The 17,841-nt window shown below is 37.6% G+C and overlaps 1 protein-coding gene across 3 annotated transcripts in view; it reads right to left on the bottom strand.

Moving 5' to 3' along the window:
• Positions 1 to 17,841, bottom strand: part of PRKG1 (protein kinase, cGMP-dependent, type I) — a 1,420,729-nt gene that overhangs the window by 594,665 nt on the left and 808,223 nt on the right. The window lies entirely within an intron of this gene.

The raw sequence follows: 17,841 nt of genomic DNA, 5'->3' as shown, positions 1-17,841 counted from the left end.
AGAGAGAGGAAACCAGAAATCAGGTAATAAAACACTACTTTTAATTCCATCTTAAATCCATGTGATTTGTGAGTACAAATTTAGTACTAATCTTCTTAAGGGATATAGTAGCAGTAGAAGGATGCTTTAAAATCACACTGATGAAGACCCGGCATTTCCCAGCTCCTATCACTAGTGCGGTGGGTTATTAATGGACTCACCCATCACTATCAGAATATTATCTGGGAGGTGCCCTTGCCTACTCTCAATGCCCTGTTTGTATCTGGCTCTGGGCTCTGCAACTTTCTTTCTCACTGTCTGTAATAGTCTTGATCTCATCTCTAAATATCAATCATTATAATAGTAAACTCCTACCCATACTTCAAGTCTCAGCATCTTACTGTCAAGAATGTTTGGGGTTTTTTGGTGATACTTCTAAGAACCGATAATAATAACAGTGCCCTGAACGTCTCATGTTCTGGTAGTCGTCATATTTTGTGAGTAGTACTTGCTTACTTTCTAGCTTTCTTACCAGGCACATAGTTCCTTGAAGGTGGCCAATGGGTTGACCAGTTTTAGGATGGAATTATCAGTTCCGAATATGGTATGAGGCAGGTTAATCAAAAAATAATTAGACAACATTTTTGCATTTTTACTTTCAAAAAATAAGCTCCTCAAAGGAAGATTCTCAGTCACAAGACAAATGTTTCAATGTGCTATTCATAGTTAATAACCAAGTATTTACTCTATTATGTACCACGTACAAAACTTTAAATTCACAGGATGCTTTCAGTCTGCATTGTGTCATGGTTTGCAAATGAGTAATTGCTATAATCTGAATGGCAGCTATTGATTTGTTTTTAAAAAATAAATTCCTATTCTTTTCTCAGTTTTATTAAGATACAGTTGACATATAACATTGTATTAGGTTAAGGTGTACAGCATATTTGATATATGTAAATGTGTAAACTGCAAAAAGATTACCACAATATGTTATTTATTGGTTGTTTGGTATTTGACCATGTCTTTTCCTTTTAACTTACTTTCAGCCTATTCATATTCCTAATGAAACATCCTAGGATCTGAGCAACCAAACAGAACTTTGAATTCTTCTACTTTACAAGATTTAAAAGAAAAAAATGCAAAAACCAGTAATGTGATCAATTAGGATTCTTCTCAAGGATTGCTTTTTCCCTCTTTGACTCCTTCACCTTTGGAGCAAACAAGAAAAACAACCTGAGGAATCCTGCATTTCCACACTGCTATTTAGAGGGATTTGGTGCAGGAGAAGGGGACGACAGAGGATGAGATGCCTGGATGGCATCACCGACTCGATGGGCATGAGTTTGAGTGAACTCCAGGAGTTGGTGATGGACAGGGAGGCCTGGAGTGCTGCAATTCATGGGGTCGCAAAGAGTTGGACATGACTGAGTGACTGAACTGAACTGAATGCTCCTATAAAATATAAGTCTTCCTTTATCTACAGGTTATTTTTAAGCTTGTTGTATTATTAACTATAAGTGATATTTTATGAGAAACAATAACAAAAATCACACGATAATAATTCCATTTTTATAATGGACATCAATGGAAAAACAGAATTCAGTATATAGGCAGCTTTTCTGGAGCAAATCCGTTCTGTTTAATGAGCACTATCTTATTAAATATGCTTCCCATGAAACTGGGAGAGCATCGCTTGTCCTTTTAAAGAAAAAAACTACAAAACTAGGTAAGCAAAGAGAACAGCTTGCTGCATAATGCATAGTTTAAGTACTAACAAGTCAACAGCTATATCCATACTGATTCCAATAGTTCACATAGCGCTTGTTGCCTTGGCAACCCAGAGAATGACAGCAATTACATGGAAACACATGCTTCATTTGTTTCAATACATCCTATTACAGTAAGGTCCTGTAAACCAGGGAGGCTCATCTATATGCTTAGTCTTGGGATGCTGGCTTATCATAGTAAGTGACCTGGAAACCTGTTTCCAAGAGACATCTCAAGCAAAATATCTAACAGATTTGCGGCAGATGGTTAAGTCCTAGAACACCAAAGACTTCACAGAAATTTTGGGGTACCTGAATGTCCAGATACCTGGTCTTAGATTTGAAAAATGGGTTTGATGAAACAGATCACCAGTCCAGGTTTGATGTATGAGACAGGGTGCCCAGGGCTGGTGCACTGGGATGACCCTGAGGGATGGGATGGGGAGGGAGGTGGGAAGGGGGTTCAAGATGGGGAACACATGTACACCCATGGCTGATTCATGGAAATGTATGGCAAAAACCACTAAAATATTGTAAAGTAATTAGCCTCCAATTAAAATAAATAAATTTTAAAAAGAGAAAAATGGGTTTGAAAATGGTAGAGACTGTTACATTTGACAAGACAATGAAGCCTTTCATATCTTCCAGGACAATTACCAGAAACCATGGATAACTAGAAGAGCTAGGTTTCTAATTGATAACATAACGATTTTTTATTACTTATGGAAGGTAAATCCTCACCTGCTCTCCATGGAAGGGGGAGATAAGAACTGCCAAGAAGCATGCAGTAGCTGCAGCAGGTGGTAGAAGAAAAAATGGAAAAAAAAAAAAAGAAGAAGTGTCTCATAACACCAGGAGAAGTAGTGATTAAGGCCCATTAGGCTGCAAACCAAGAAATATAGGACAGTTATGAAGAGACATGCTTGACATTCACAAGGCGAAGCCTCGCCTTCCTGGAAAGGGAGGTTTGGGAAGAGGAGATGCAGTGGTTTGGCACCCTAGTAATTCCAGTAGATGTGAGCTTCCAAGACTCAAATTGCCTAATAATAAGATTGCAAAGGCCTGGGAAAGGAAAAGTCACATAGCCCATATTAACAAAAAATCTATATTTTCACTGATTATCATTAAAGGTAATATGCATATTACCATATTTTCTAAGAGAAGTTTCAAAAATTCTCTCTGATTTACCATTTCAGGGCTCTTTACGTCATCCCCTCAGAGACAAAGCAAGACATATCCAGGCGAGACTTTGAACTCAAGGGTGACAACTCTCTCCCTTTAAATGAAAGGAAGTCAACTGGATAGAAGATCTAATAATAGTAACAATAAAGATAATAATTGTTACTATTTTAACATGCTTTTTCTAATGTGGTCACTGTAAATTTATGTCTCTAGCCTATTGAAGGGAGAAGGCAATGGCACCCCACTCCAGTACCGTTGCCCAGAAAATCCCATGGATGGAGGAGCCTGGTAGGCTGCAGTCCACGGGGTCACTAAGAGTCAGACACGACTGAGTGACTTCACTTTCACTTTCCACTTTCACGCATTGGAGAAGGAAATGGCAACCCACTCCAGTGTTCTTTGCCTGGAGAATCCCATGGACGGAGAAGCCTGGTAGGCTGCAGTCCATGGCGTCGCACAGAGTCAGACACAACTGAAGCGACTTAGCAGCAGCAGCAGCAGCCTATTGAAACACTAACTCCATGGAACAATTACATTTTGGACTTCTCTGGTAGCTCAGATGGTAAAGAATCTGCCTGCAATGCGGGAGGTCCAGGTTTGATCTCTGGGTTGGGAAGATCCCCTGAAGAAGGGAACGGCTACCCACTCCAGTATTCTTGCCTGGAGAATTCCACGGACTGACGAGCCTGGTGGATGACTGAAACACTCACTCCATAGAGCAATTACATTTTAGGACACATAAATGCCCTCCACATGAGCACGTGCCTTCCATGTATTCAAATAGATTATGTGTCAAAGTGAAGTCTATCACAGACTTAGAAAACAAAGTTACAGTTATCAAAAGGAAAGGTGTGGGGGAGGGATAAATTAGGAATTTGGGAATAACAGATACACACTACTATAGATAAAATAGATAGCCATCAAGGACCTACTGTATACTCAGTATTTTGTAATAACTTATATGGAAACATAATCTGAAAAAAATAAGATACACGTATAACTGAATCACTGCTATACACCTAAAACATAATGTTATAAATCAATTACACTTCAATAAAAAATAATTTTTTTACAAGTGAAGTCTATAGACCTCCCAAGGGCTTGGTTCCAGATGTTCAATTCAAATGCAAATTCCAGAGGTCTATGTCCAAAGTTTTTGATTTAACCTTCCTGGTGGGGACCCAGGTAATCTGTACTATAGCAAGCTCCCACAATCACTAGAGATTGCTAATGCATGCTAATTTGAGAATCTTTTTAAATTTGTCAATTTACCTATTAAGCTTGACAAACAGTAGAAAACTTAACTCTAAATTGTACCTAATGGAATGTTTTTGTCAAAGAAGGGGATGAAGAGCACCAGGTACATGAAATTCAACACATTAAAAAAAAAAAAAAACTTTAATAAACATCTCTATTATCCTAATCCCTAGTCCTCTTAGTCATAGAAAATTGCAATTTTTTTGTTTCTTAGACATCTTTTCAGAAATGCCTTATTAAACACACAAATATAACATCCCATATATGTATACACATCCCACTGCAGGGAGAGAAGTAAAAAAAAAAAAGAATGGGGACATACTATAACTGTTCTTTTTCACTAAAACATAGCTACAGCTGAATATATTTTAAGTACACATATACATGTTCCTCATTTTTATAATAGTTGCATAGAATTCTATTAAAGAATATATATTTTATAATACATAACTATAATAATTCATCTAATTCATTGCTAACATATGTTTCTAGCATATAATTTATGATTACAATGAATGATACTTCCCAACATTTCAGACAGAACTACTGATCCAAGTAATAATTATGATCAGGATGGTTCAGTCTTCCTCTGCGTACAGAAAGGAGTCATAATCATGGTCAGTGTATCTGCCATTCTTGAAATAGGTGGTACATACTGCAGGACACAGAAATTTTACTCATAGCATGTAGCACATCCTTCTGTCTACCTTTCTCTGTGATTCCTTTGCCTTCTAAGAAATCTTTCTTTTGTCTTTCAAAAGACGAGAGACCCCTTTCTCTTCTAAAACCCTATTCATTTTTCTTTTTTGGCCAAACCCTGCAATATGTGGGATCTGAGTTCCCTGACCAGGGTTTGAACCCATATCTCCTGCACTGGAAACATGGTATCTTAACCACTAGATCACCAGGGAAGTTCTAAAACCCTACTCCTTTTGATTGCCCTCTTTTTCCATCTTACTCCCTTTGCCCTGAATGTGCTTTAGTCTTCTACATGCTTGAGGGTCATTGTTTAAGGATAACCCATGCTCTCTCATGGTGTATGCATGAGGTTTCTAGCCACTCTTTCTCTGTGAGAAGAAATCCAAACATCCTATATAATAAGCACTATGTAAGAAGATGGAGAAGGAAATTGCTCCCCACTCCAGTATTCTTACCTGGAGAATCCCAAGGATGGGGGAGCCTGGTGTGTTGCCATTTATGGGGTCGCACAGAGTCGGACACAACTGAAGCGACTTAGCAGTAGCATATAAGTAGAAGAAATAAAAATAACAAAGTACAAATATCTATTTAAGTGGCTGTCTTTCAGATTCTAAATAAAATGTGGACTTCTAAATAACATTTGGGTGTTTTTTTTTCTAAGGAGACACTGGAAGCTACATAAGAATATTGCTGCACTGCACAAATACTACTCTGACCAGATACTAACACACCAAACATAATCACTTGCATTTACATAAGCCCATACGTGCCAAAGATACACACAATGTTTTAGAGTCTGTAAAACACTTTCATATTCATCATCCTAATTTTAAAGCTGGAAAATATTCGATCCATTTCAATAGCCCATTAACAAATAAAGCCTTTTAAACTTCCACACATGAAATGTGCCATTTTAAGTATTCCTATATATCTTATTTCACATATATGTCTTTCTTCAGAGTGACAGTTGCAATGTGAAAGTTTAAATTAATAGCCATCTCTGTTTTACTTTCCCCCCTGTGAAAAAATTTAGTTTCTAGGCACTCTGTTTTTATAAGTAAGCAGCCACAAAAGATTAGAAAAGAACTCAGCACAATGAATTTTCTTGGCAAAATAATATATTAGCTAAATGGTGTCTATTAACTCCCCGGTGCCCCTGGCAGCTGGTTTTAGTGGTATCCAATAAATGACAAAATAAGCTTTTGTGAGAATTTTTCAATATGCTGCCATGTGGTTATAGATTTCAGAGTTTCTTCCTGTCAGTTTTATGCTGCATTTCTTTACAAAACTGACAGCCAGCTGACAGGGCAAGAAAAGTTAGAAATATTTGGCTGGTGGTGAAATTAACAAAATTTTTCCTTTGGGGGAATAAAAATTTATTCTAAGTGTAGAAAAATAAGCTATAACTTTCAGGAATAAACTATTTCTCTTAGTCATACTGTCTGGAATCATATTTATCTCTTACTTGCTGTAAAAGCCTGGGCACATGATCTAGCCTATCTAGAAAACTGTTTAGATAACTATGCGCTTTGGTTTCCTCATCTATCAAAAAGTCCTCAGAAGGTTATTGTGGGGGTTGAACGAGCAATTATCTAGAAAGTACTTGGTACAAAGCATGGCACTGTAACAATAGCTTGGATTCACGTGGCCCTCTTTTAGGTAGTAGGTGTGTGTGAGTGCATGGTAAGTTGCTTCAGCTTTGTCCAACTCTTTGTAACCCTATGGACTGCAGCTTGCCAGGCTCCTCTGTCCATGGGATTGTCCGGGCAAGAATACTGGAGTGGGTTGCCATGCCCCCATCTTCCTGACCCAGGGATGGAACCTATGACTCCTGTCTCCTGCTTTGGCAGGCAGGTTCTTTACCACTAGTGCCACCTGGGAAGTCCCTCAGCTCATAGGGATGCATTTAAATAGTCTGTTAGAGTCTACATTTACAAAAAGACACCAGGTTGTATAATAATATTGCTATACATGAAACCCTTAGTTTTCCAAATAATGTATGAGTAATTGTTAATAGTTGATAATAATTTTAATCCACAACTAAAAATGGGAAGACTGTTGAAAGAGAAAAGAAGAAAATATAAACCTATTGCTGCCATGGTTGATCATGATCTTTACATTCTGGATCTATTTACTAAAGTGTTTACTTTTATCTTTGCTCACAACTCAAACATGCTTCTCCCAATTTAACTTTTTATAACAACCCGTCTCATCTGCTTTCTCACTCAACCACCCACAGTTACTGACAGCTACCAACCCACATGCAGGAAAAGTGCTGATGTCTTCTCAAGGAAGGAGGCCAAAAATGCTACAGTTTGAGGTAAGCAAACAGACCTGCCTGGAGCCACCAGGAGGGAAATCAAAAGGCAGGGGACTTAGTTTGGCTTCCTATGGTGCTGTCCTTTCTAGGAGCTTAGGATTCTATTCTGCCCAAACAATATGAAGCATACACCCTTCTTTTAGGGTAAAAGAAGGAGGTTGGAACATAATGGACATAGTGGACAGAAGCTACAGAAACAGGAGAGAGACATTTTTTTGTTTTTTTCTTTCTAAATCCGGGAGAAAGTATGTAAATAAGTCAAGTCATCTTAGGAAGCAAAATCCTCAAATGACATAACCAGTTCCTGAGCCCTACAAAAACAGGACAAGGTATTAAGGCATCTATAGAGACTTGATACTGCTGCCCCTGGTGAGTAAGTTATGATGAAGCTTCACTTGAAAGCATAGACTCCTGGTTAAAGGTAAACTCATATTCGTGCCATTTCCTTGAAGTACAATTAATATTTGAAGTTACTTGCAATTCTTAATGTAACTAAGAAATAAACTTGGTTATATTTTATCAATGCTATAGTTAAATACTGCTTTCAAGAAATCATGTTTTGTCTTAAGGTTAGAGTTTAAGGGCTAATCAGAAAATAATAAGCTGCTCATTGAATTAATGGCTGGCGACAATGTATTATCCACCAAAAAACAGCCTTGGTCACACACCCAGCGTCTAGATAGAGAAGAACATAAGAGGCTGGCAGTCATTTGCATTTGACTTCAAGTCAAATGCAATCAGTAATAAGCAATAATATATATATATATATATGTATGTGTATGCATATGTATGTATATATATAAGACAGAGAGGGGACCTAGCATGGTAAAGAGAAATAACAGTCCCTTTTCTTAGTAATAAAAAAAATTCCTTTTCTTCCTCAGCAAGGTCAGTGGGTAAACAGTAGTTATATTTTCATTTTCTATATACCTCCCAGGAAATCAAACAAATCAAAAATGCATTTGGAAACTGTCTGCTCAAATCCTGTATTCTCTACCTCGTCTGACAGAACGGAAACTCCTTACAGGCACAGCTGTTCTTTTGCCGTAAATTTGAATCTGAACATCATAAATCCTCAGGAAAAGTTCCAGAGAGAAGCTAATAAAACTTTCTAGTGAACATTTCTACTACAGCAGAGGTCACATTTCAGGTCACATTTCAACCCCCATACTGGTAAACTCAGTACCTCCCTTCCCCACAGAACATGCTCCATAAACATTTACAAAATAGGTGCTGAAACCATTTTAGCTGATAAAGAAAAACAGGATTCCTAAAGAGTCATCAGGCCATTGCCATCGCTGATCTGAAACGTGTGAGTTAAGCCTCCTTCCTGTGGGAGAGGCATATGTGTTCCTGCCCTCCCCCACCTCCCCCACCCCGGTCTGCAGACACCTGCTTGGAGGAGGATTTCTGGGAACCTGGCCTCCCTGAGGCAGTCCTGCAGGTGAGAATGAATGCCTGCAACAACTGCTCAGTCCTGGGGCTTGGCAGCAGACTCAGACCACTAAACTAGCAGGGAAAGTTCTGCCCTTTCTTGATTCTCCCTGCAGGAATCAGCTTCTCTTTTCCAGACTCCTCATGGGTCATGGGCTAAAACACACAATTCCATTTTCAGAGCTGACAAAAGACTGAGCTCCAGAGGAATAGGTCATTGGCACTTCCCTGTTTCCCTGCAGGCATTGGCTTTGTTCTCCAGAGACAGGAGGGAGCTGGCAGACACCTGCCAGTGAGAGGGAGGAGGTCTCTCACTGCTCTGCTGTGCCAGAGAAGTGTGTGCAGCTACTTCAAGGTAAAGGGCACACAGTAGTGATGAAGACGATAAATGGAAGAACTCTTACTGTTTGCTATTGTGTCATTAAACTGCCAGAAACAGAATTACTCGTATTTTTTAGGTGAAAGGCAGAAGAGTTTGATTTTTGAAAATGTACCCTCTATTCATCTTCAAGAAAATCATACATTATATATGTGTGAGCTTTCTGAAGATCATGAATAAGTGACCAGACATTTCTTTACTGTTTTATATCAGACTATTTTTTCTATCTATAAATCAATATTTTAAAATCTCTATGAAAATTACCCACTTGGGGAACTAACATCCTATTTTTGCAGAGACAGAGGGAGTGACTTAAAAGAACTGTTGTGGAAGAACTCTCTCCTGTAGGAGGCATGTTGACAGGGACCTCTCCATCTTAGCAGGTGAAGGAGGTTAATTCCTGGCACTGCGGGGGTCTATAGATCCCCTCCCCTCCAGCTGCTTGCTGGACACCACATAGAGTTGTTAGAGTCTTGCTATCACCCTGGATCCAATCCCTTTCCCATATTATACCAAATCATGGATGGACATCAGAGGAAAGCAACACCTCTCTCTCCCAGGAAGCTGGAATCTATACTCAGAGAAACAGATCATTCTCTCTGGGCAAAACTGTAACAAGGAAATCAAAAGAATACAGAAGTAGAAGAAAGAGTCCCTTAAAGGACAGTAGACTCAGGAGAGAAATCAGTGATCTGGTTCTTCAAACATAAGGGAGAGGCAGGGGAAAGAAATATGGAAACAAGAGTATCCTGAATGCATTACAATTGCCCATTCTTTGTTTTTTTTAAAGATGACTGCATTACTACATGTTATTTGGACTAAACTGCACCACCCCCCCCACCACCACACATACAAGTTCATATGCTGAATTTGCTTTTGAAGCCCTAACCTCCAATGTGACCTCATTAAAGAAGTAATTAAAGTTAAATGAAATATAAGGGTGGGACACTAATCCAAGAATTGGATTTATAAGAATTGGAAGAAACACCAGGCTTCCGGCTCACAAAGGAAAGGCCATGTGAGGATACAGCTAGCAAGTGGCCATCTGCAAGTCAAGAAGAGAAGCCTGAGGAGAAGGCGAACATGCTAGTATCTTGATCCCACACCTCTAGCCTCCAGAAATGCAAGAAAATAAAATATGATTGCTGAAGCCAACCAATCAATGCTATTTTGTTATGGCAGCTCCAGCAGACAAATACACTGCTGTGGGTTCTGTGAGCTACCAGTCTAGCATTAAAATATCATCCCTGCTTTTTCTTATCATGGTTAGAGTTGGTTTCTGTACTTGCACCAAGAAGCAGAAGTTATCACATTTCTATAAACACTGGATTTTACATTTTATCTCGTGTGTGACTCTGGGGGAATCTCATTGTCTGATGGCAAATCTGAACTGACACTCTGAGGTAATGTTTTTCAAGGATCGTTCAAGTGTGATAAAAAAAAAAAAAAACCCAAAATACACTCTGTCATGCTGGTTTTTGTTGTTGCTGTTTTTAACAATCTGAGCCCCCAATGAAATGTTTCAGAAAGACCTCCTTCCTATAACTTGGTATAAATATAGTCTTAGTCTACGGGCCCATTAAGCTTCAGAAGAGAGTATACCAGCCTAACTTGTGAAGCAAACAGCAATTCCGACATTTCTCTCTGAAGTTGGGCATTGGATTGTTCTTGTCAAAAAAAAAAAAAAATTCACAAGCTGTTCAACAGGATGTCTCTGTTCAGGATCCCATTTCAGGGCTCATGCTTTTCCACAGTTTATGAGGACACTTCCTTCCTCTGAGTTCTTTCAGGTGACAGCCTGAAGCAAGAATAGGGAGCTCTGCTTTGTGTCCAATTAGTTCTGCTTTCCCATGTTTGAATAAACGGCCTCTGCCTGCCAGTGTACGCACAAAAGTAGTAGTCCTAATGATATTCTGGACATGACCGTAATCTCAAACAGGTATTCCGTGTGCCAGACCAACACACATGGTTGTATAAGCCTGTATCCTCCACAGTCCAAGTTCAGGGCAGGCCCTTTCAATAATAATGAATAAGTGGAATTTCAGCCAACTAAATATTTGAAGAGTGTATTTCCTGATTCAGTATAAGAATTCAATGAGCACCAAAAATGATCAGTAAAATTCTCATTGAAGTGTCCTATGGAATTCAGCCTAAAAATGATCCATGTTCAACTACAAATTTACCACAAATTAAAATGGCAATGTTACCCAAGGTTGTCTCTGTCCAATTTTTAAAATAATATCATCTGACAACAGATCATTCATTCACCCAGTCCAACCCCTTTTCAAAGATAAAAATGAAGATACACATTTTACCTCAAAAAAAAGGTGATACAAACTAGACTACAATTTGGGTTTCTTTCCACTTAAGATACTGCTTCCTCCACTACAACAATTCATTCTATATAACAAAGGTAGATTAATAATTACTACAGAAAATAATGATTAAAAACAAATATGTAATTTATTCCATGCAAGAATCTAATTCAGGTGCTGCTACTATCATTTAAGTGATGCAGAAATGGAATTATGGTGAGGTTAAGTAACTTGCCCCAGGCTACACAGTGACTTGTTGAATTAGGTAGCCAACTCAGGCCTCTGATTTAAAGTGTACATTCTTGGGACTTTCCTGATGGTCCAGTGGCTAAGACTCCATGCTCCCAGTGCAGGGAGCCAGGGTTCTATCCCTCACCAGGGAACTAGATCCCAAAGGCAACAACTAAAAGGATCTTAAATGCCAAAACTAAAGATCCTGGGCAGCCAAATAATTAAACAAATAAATATATTAAAAAAAAAAACAACTAATAACCCCTTTACTCTACTGCCTCTCAGAAGTGCTGAGAAGAGTCTGGTAAAGTCTGAAGATCTAGATCTTTACAGGCTAGGCCAGAAACCAGGCATCTAGCCCTAGTTGAGTCCCTTGTTTTCCCTAAGCTTTGTTTTATCTGTTAAAAAAGAAAAAAAGAATGTGGTTGAACTCCAACGTCTTGCCCAGGGAAAATGTTTGGCTTTGTTCAACCTTGCATCCTGGAATGGGGTTTCTCCAGCAGTTTCAAATTCATGTAATCTCCCTCTTGCCAATAAAAGTAATTTGTTTCATGTATAAGTAAATGAAATTTACCATTTGTTCACATTAAATGCATTTCAAAATTGGGGGGAAAATGTTATGGATCAATCTTATTTTAGGTTTGAGAAATTTGGGCTCTTTCATTTTTATGGAAAATTCATTAGGTATCTAACTAGATGTAGTTTAAAAATCCTAATGTGATGTTTAACTACAGCCATGCAAATTGGAAAAGGAAATATTTTTTCAATTGCTTCAGTCTTTATACCTTACAGTCCATCTGCTGCCACAGCACTGATTGGGATGTCAAAATTGCAATTAGTTACACTCAGAGACAATCAGGAAAAGGGCCAAGGCAGACTGTGCCCAGGTCTCAATAACCTGTGATTACTGTGAAAGAAGTTTAAAATCAAGAGATCTAGTTTAAGGCTGTAGCTCTGCCACTTACTACGTATGTACCCTTGGGAAATTCATTCAATGGAATAATAATTTAAGAGCTGGAGTTTTTGAATCAAATGACATGTGTGCCAATCCTGACTCTGCCAGTTAACATGGACACACTCGTTAAATTCTCTATGCTTCTGTTTCTTTAGCTATAAATTCAGACACTGCGACTGCCTATTTCAGAAGGGCTGTTGAAAGGATTAAATAAAACATGATATTTAATAAAACATTTATCAGAAGGTCTTCCTGTTAAAGGCTCAGAGTTTGGTATTAAGACTAGTATCTGTATTTTAAGTGAGACCATTGCAAGGTAAAATTTTATTAATAAATAAGAGTCAAGTTTCTACATCATTAAAATTAGGACACAGTAGTATGTACCTCGTGTGATTGCTGTCAAGATCAGATGTTGGAACCCAAAGAAAACTATTTTGTAAACTAAAAGCACTGAATTATCATTTGGTTAACACATTTAAATTGTTATCATAAGATGACCTTATAATTATTTTAAAAATACTTACTGAGTATTTAGAATATAAAAGACGCTGGACTAAGTAATACGAAGAATATAAAACATATGTGGATTTTATGCTTAAGTGATAACACAAGAATAGTGGTACCTCTAATACAAGACAGAAATATGGACATCAAATCCATACTCTGGTTCAAGTATTAAAAAGGAAAGAACAAGTGCCAAAGATGTCACGGAGAAAGATTAGATGAGACTGATAGCCTCAAATTGCTGTCATTATTCCATGCTCATATTTCAGAAAGAATATAGCCTACTGACCCTTGAATCAAGTTTAAATTTATGAATCTGATTTTCAAAACCTTTTGTAATCTATCCCCAAAGACAATCTTCTATCATGCTACTTAATAACTCTATTGGTTTCTTTTGAGGACATAAAACACCAGGTTCCAATTTTATGTCTTGGCTACTCTTGGCTCTTGGATTGTTCTCCCTATCTTCTGTACATACCAGATTATAACCCATCCCTCAAATCCCGGCTCCATTAGGAAGTCTTCCCTGATGATTTAGACTGATCCACTCTCTGTATCACACTCCTACACACTTTATTTACATATATATTACAACAAATAATAACCTGGAAGAATTATCACTGACTTAAAATTAAATGACAAGCATCTTGACAGCAGGTTCTCACTCTGATTGTATGCATGCTACTTAATGTCTGTTTTATAAAATGAAAGCTTTGTGGATTATGTAACTCTAAGGTCACTTCCCATCATTTATTCAATGTACAATATGCATCCACTTGTGTTAAATTCTATCCTATGTGATGAAGATACAGTGGTGAAGAAGAGAAAGTATCTATCTTTCTATGATTGTCTCCTGTTAGCTCAGTGATTCTCTTATCAGCCTGCATCACAGAATCACCTTGGGAACTTGTTAAAACTGTACACACACACACACAAACACACACATACACACACACACACACACACGTTCCTGATGCAGTAGGTGTGAGGTAGGGTCCCAAATTTTGCATTTCTCAGATGATGTTCATGCTACCAAACCAGAGACCATACCTAGAATCTATTCTAGTGGAATGGCCATATTTTTCACTGCTGTACTGTTAGTGCTTAGAATAAATATTTATGTAATAAGAGATTAAATAGGACTTTGTTAATTGACAAAGGGAAATCTAAGTTTTTCCTTAAATGATGTTACAGAAGGAAAAGCACAATTCTATTAAAAGATAGAAGGAATACTATAATCAGAAAAATAAGGAACAGTTTATATTCAAAGAAAAGTGAATTAACTTCCAACGTAGAGAAAGGAGGAGGAAGATTAGAGAGACCTTTGAGGAGTAGCATATTTGATCTATTCTTTGAAGGACACACACATTTATTTTTAAAATGCCTCTCATAGCTAGAAGTGTTTTAGTACCTCTCTTTATAATTTATATAATTAACATATAGTGAATCCTTTTTAAACCCTCAAACTCAATAGAATCTTTACATTCTGATATAAGGTTTGATATTTGGAAATAGTTAAACATCATTTTTGCCAAGACTTGTCAGAAACTTGGTAATTTAGTTGCATAACTCAGCTTGGTTGAAAACAAGGTATGTGTTTGAGTTAAGACACCAGTTTTCTAGGGTGACTTACAAATGGAGCCCTGAAACAATTTCTGGGCAGGAGTTTAAAAATAATTTTGAACACTGGAAGTTTCAAGGTTATAGTTTCTGAAGATGATTAGTTTGAAGAATGGCCCCATTTGGCCATATACTCAGATGTTTGTTTAAAAATCACTCTTAGTGTAGCTGGTATTTTGATATATTGAAAGAATTGATATCTAAACATAAAAGATGCCATGTAAAGTTGTTTTTTTTTTTTTCACATTGTATGCCATGCTATAAATATCTAAAGTTTAAACATATGGGAACAGAGAAAGCAATATGTAATATGGAAGTTCTTCCAAGGCATGTATATGAAAAGTATGCTTTAGTACCAGGCGATAGGTTCCTAAAAATTCTGTGTAATTCTAGGCTACCCAGTATAAAAATAAATATTAGTTTATGTGTTCTGTGCTTTGAGCTGCGTGCTGGGTCACACTGGAACTCTGTGAATGGGGGGGCCATATGAAAACATTCTTCTAGTTTGGAATACAGGAACTAAAGAGAACATACAAGGTCTCTGACAAACAGCACATTGTAATAGCCTGGCTTTTCCCTTCTTGTTTGTCCCCAGAACTCCTCAGCTACTCTATTCACCCATCCTTTGAGTTCAGGATATCTTCACTGCAGGTCAGCATGTCCTAGCTCTACTGTGGCTGTCAAGTCGCTAAGTTGTGACTGTCGCTTTGTAACCCATGGACTATAGCCCTTCAGGTTCCTTTGTCTACAGGGATTTCCCAAACAACAATGCTGGAGTGGGTTGTCATTTCCTTCTCCAGGGGTTCTTCCTGACCCAGGGATCAAACCTGTGTATCCCACATTGCAGGCAGATTCTTTACCATCTAAGTCACCAAGGAAGCCTATGAATACTGGAAGGGGTAGCCTATCCTTTCTCCAGAGGATCTTCTCAACCCAGGGATCAAACTGGGGTCTCCTGCATTGCAGGCAGATTATTTACCAGCTGAGCTACCAGGAAAGCCCATATCTTTTAACAGAGTATACTAAACTTTGGCCTGATAGAAATGAAAATAGCAAATACTTCAAGTTCCTTTGTTTAGATCAATGATTCCTTAAGTGGTGCTCCCGGACCAGCAGCAAAAATATCAGCTGATAATTTGTTAGATATGTAAATTCTCCAGTCTCACTCCAGAAATACTGAATAAGAACTGAGGAGGGGAGGTAGGGAGGCCCAGCAATCTGATTTAACTAGCCATGAGTCTAGGTGAATATGATGTATGCCAAAGTGTGAAGACTCCTGGTTTAGATCTAACCAGCAGCAGCAGTAAGGAAACTCTCTTACTATTACTATACAAAGTTTTATGAACTTTACAACATATTTTAATAGCCTATTATCACCCACGATTGACCATTTAATATACACACAATTATACATGCTATTATACATGCAATCATACATGCAATCAATATTTAAAATGTCTTTGCCAGAATGTATGTTAAAAAGTCATAGCTTTCTCAGTAAAGACATGATATGAAAAGGAGACAAATAAACCAAATAAGCTTGTTTTTAGTTTTCTGAAATACCATCCTCAACCCCCCTCTACTCCTGCTCTACCTCAATTAAAAGAATCAGGGGTGGGGGATACTTTAATTCCACTTGCTAGATTTCTAATTTAAAAAAATAGATATGCAACAAGTAACAAAGGTTTACTGTACAGAACAGGGCACTATAGTCAATATTTTATAATAACCTATAATGAGAAATAATTTCAAAAATAATACATGTATGTATAACTGAATCACACACACCAAAAAAAAATTCTACTTTTGGAAATTTAGTAACATTTATCTTTGTGCCAGTTTTTCTAAATTTCCTATGGAAATCTAGTAACATATAAGATACAAAATTTTAAATATATTTGTCTAAGATATAAGATTAATATACATTAATTAAATATAAATCTGTTATATTTAAATTATTAGACATCATTCAAGATGCTTATATTCTTTTTTATGCACTTGATAAAATAAATATTCTCAGAGAAATGTTAATATGTCATACTATGATTATATTTTTTCTTTCCTCTTATACTTCTTCTGATTTTTGCTTTATGCATGTTTGCTTCTTTGTTATTGTGTCTAATGGTTTATGATGTCTATCTTCTTTGTGAATTGCACATTTTTCATTAAAAATATCCATCTTTGCTTCATTTAAAATAAATACATAAATAAAAGGAAAAATTAAAATGAATAAGAATTAAAAAGTAATGCATGTAAATGAGCATGCATGAGTTTACGTGTTCTCCCTGCCTGAGTAGGTAGTTGCATTTTAACCAGGTTATTTTCATGATGCAGAACTTCTGAGACGATGAACATTTCACAAATGATGAGAACTTCAGGGACCTTAACTAGTCGTAATGGATGGTGATTTTAGGACCCTGTTCTCCAGCCCCCTTCCCCCAAGGATGGCACATCTCTCTACTTCCTTGTGATCATCTCTGGCACTGCATCTGCCACCTGATGTTATGATAATCAATTCAGGTCTTTCTCCCTTGCTAGATGATGAAGTCTTTGAGGGCAGAAGTTTTGAGTTCTTTCTGTTCTCTGCACGCAAAAAACTTTAATGAACGAATGCATGGTTGTTTCTTGCACATCATTACAACCCACTCTTGAAGCATTTTATAAATGTGCTTATTTTTTTTCGCTCATGTCCTGGCATTTGATTCCTTAGAACTGCACTTTTCAAGATACTAGCCATCAACCACATATGCTTCTGAGCTGTTGAAATGCATCTACTCTGACCTGACATGTAAAATACTAGGCTTAAAGCACTGGGTTTCAGAGACAGCACTACAAAAGGTAAAATATCTCTTTGTATTTAAATATCAACATTTCAATTCATAATTTTATATTGATTATACGTTATAGTGGCATCATTTATGTTATATTTAACACTGCTGCTGCTGCTAAGTCGCTTCAGTCGTGTCCGACTCTGTGCGACCCCATAGATGGCAGCCCACCAGGCTCCCCCGTCCCTGGGATTCTCCAGGCAAGAATACTGGAGTGGGTTGCCATTTCCTCCTCTAATGCACGAAAGTGAAAAGTGAAAGTGAAGTCGCTCAGTTGTGTCCGACTCCTAGCGACCCCATGAACTGTAGCCCACCAGGCTCCTCCATCCATGGGATTAATTAAAAAAAAAAAAAAAACAGGGGGGGTGG

The sequence above is a fragment of the Bison bison genome, unplaced genomic scaffold (assembly GCF_000754665.1).
Source record: "Bison bison bison isolate TAMUID 2011002044 unplaced genomic scaffold, Bison_UMD1.0 scf7180017860456, whole genome shotgun sequence".
Classification (NCBI taxonomy): Eukaryota; Metazoa; Chordata; class Mammalia; order Artiodactyla; family Bovidae; genus Bison; species Bison bison.
The sequence above is the reverse complement of the archived record's forward strand: the minus strand, read 5'-3'. Positions and strand labels throughout refer to the sequence as shown.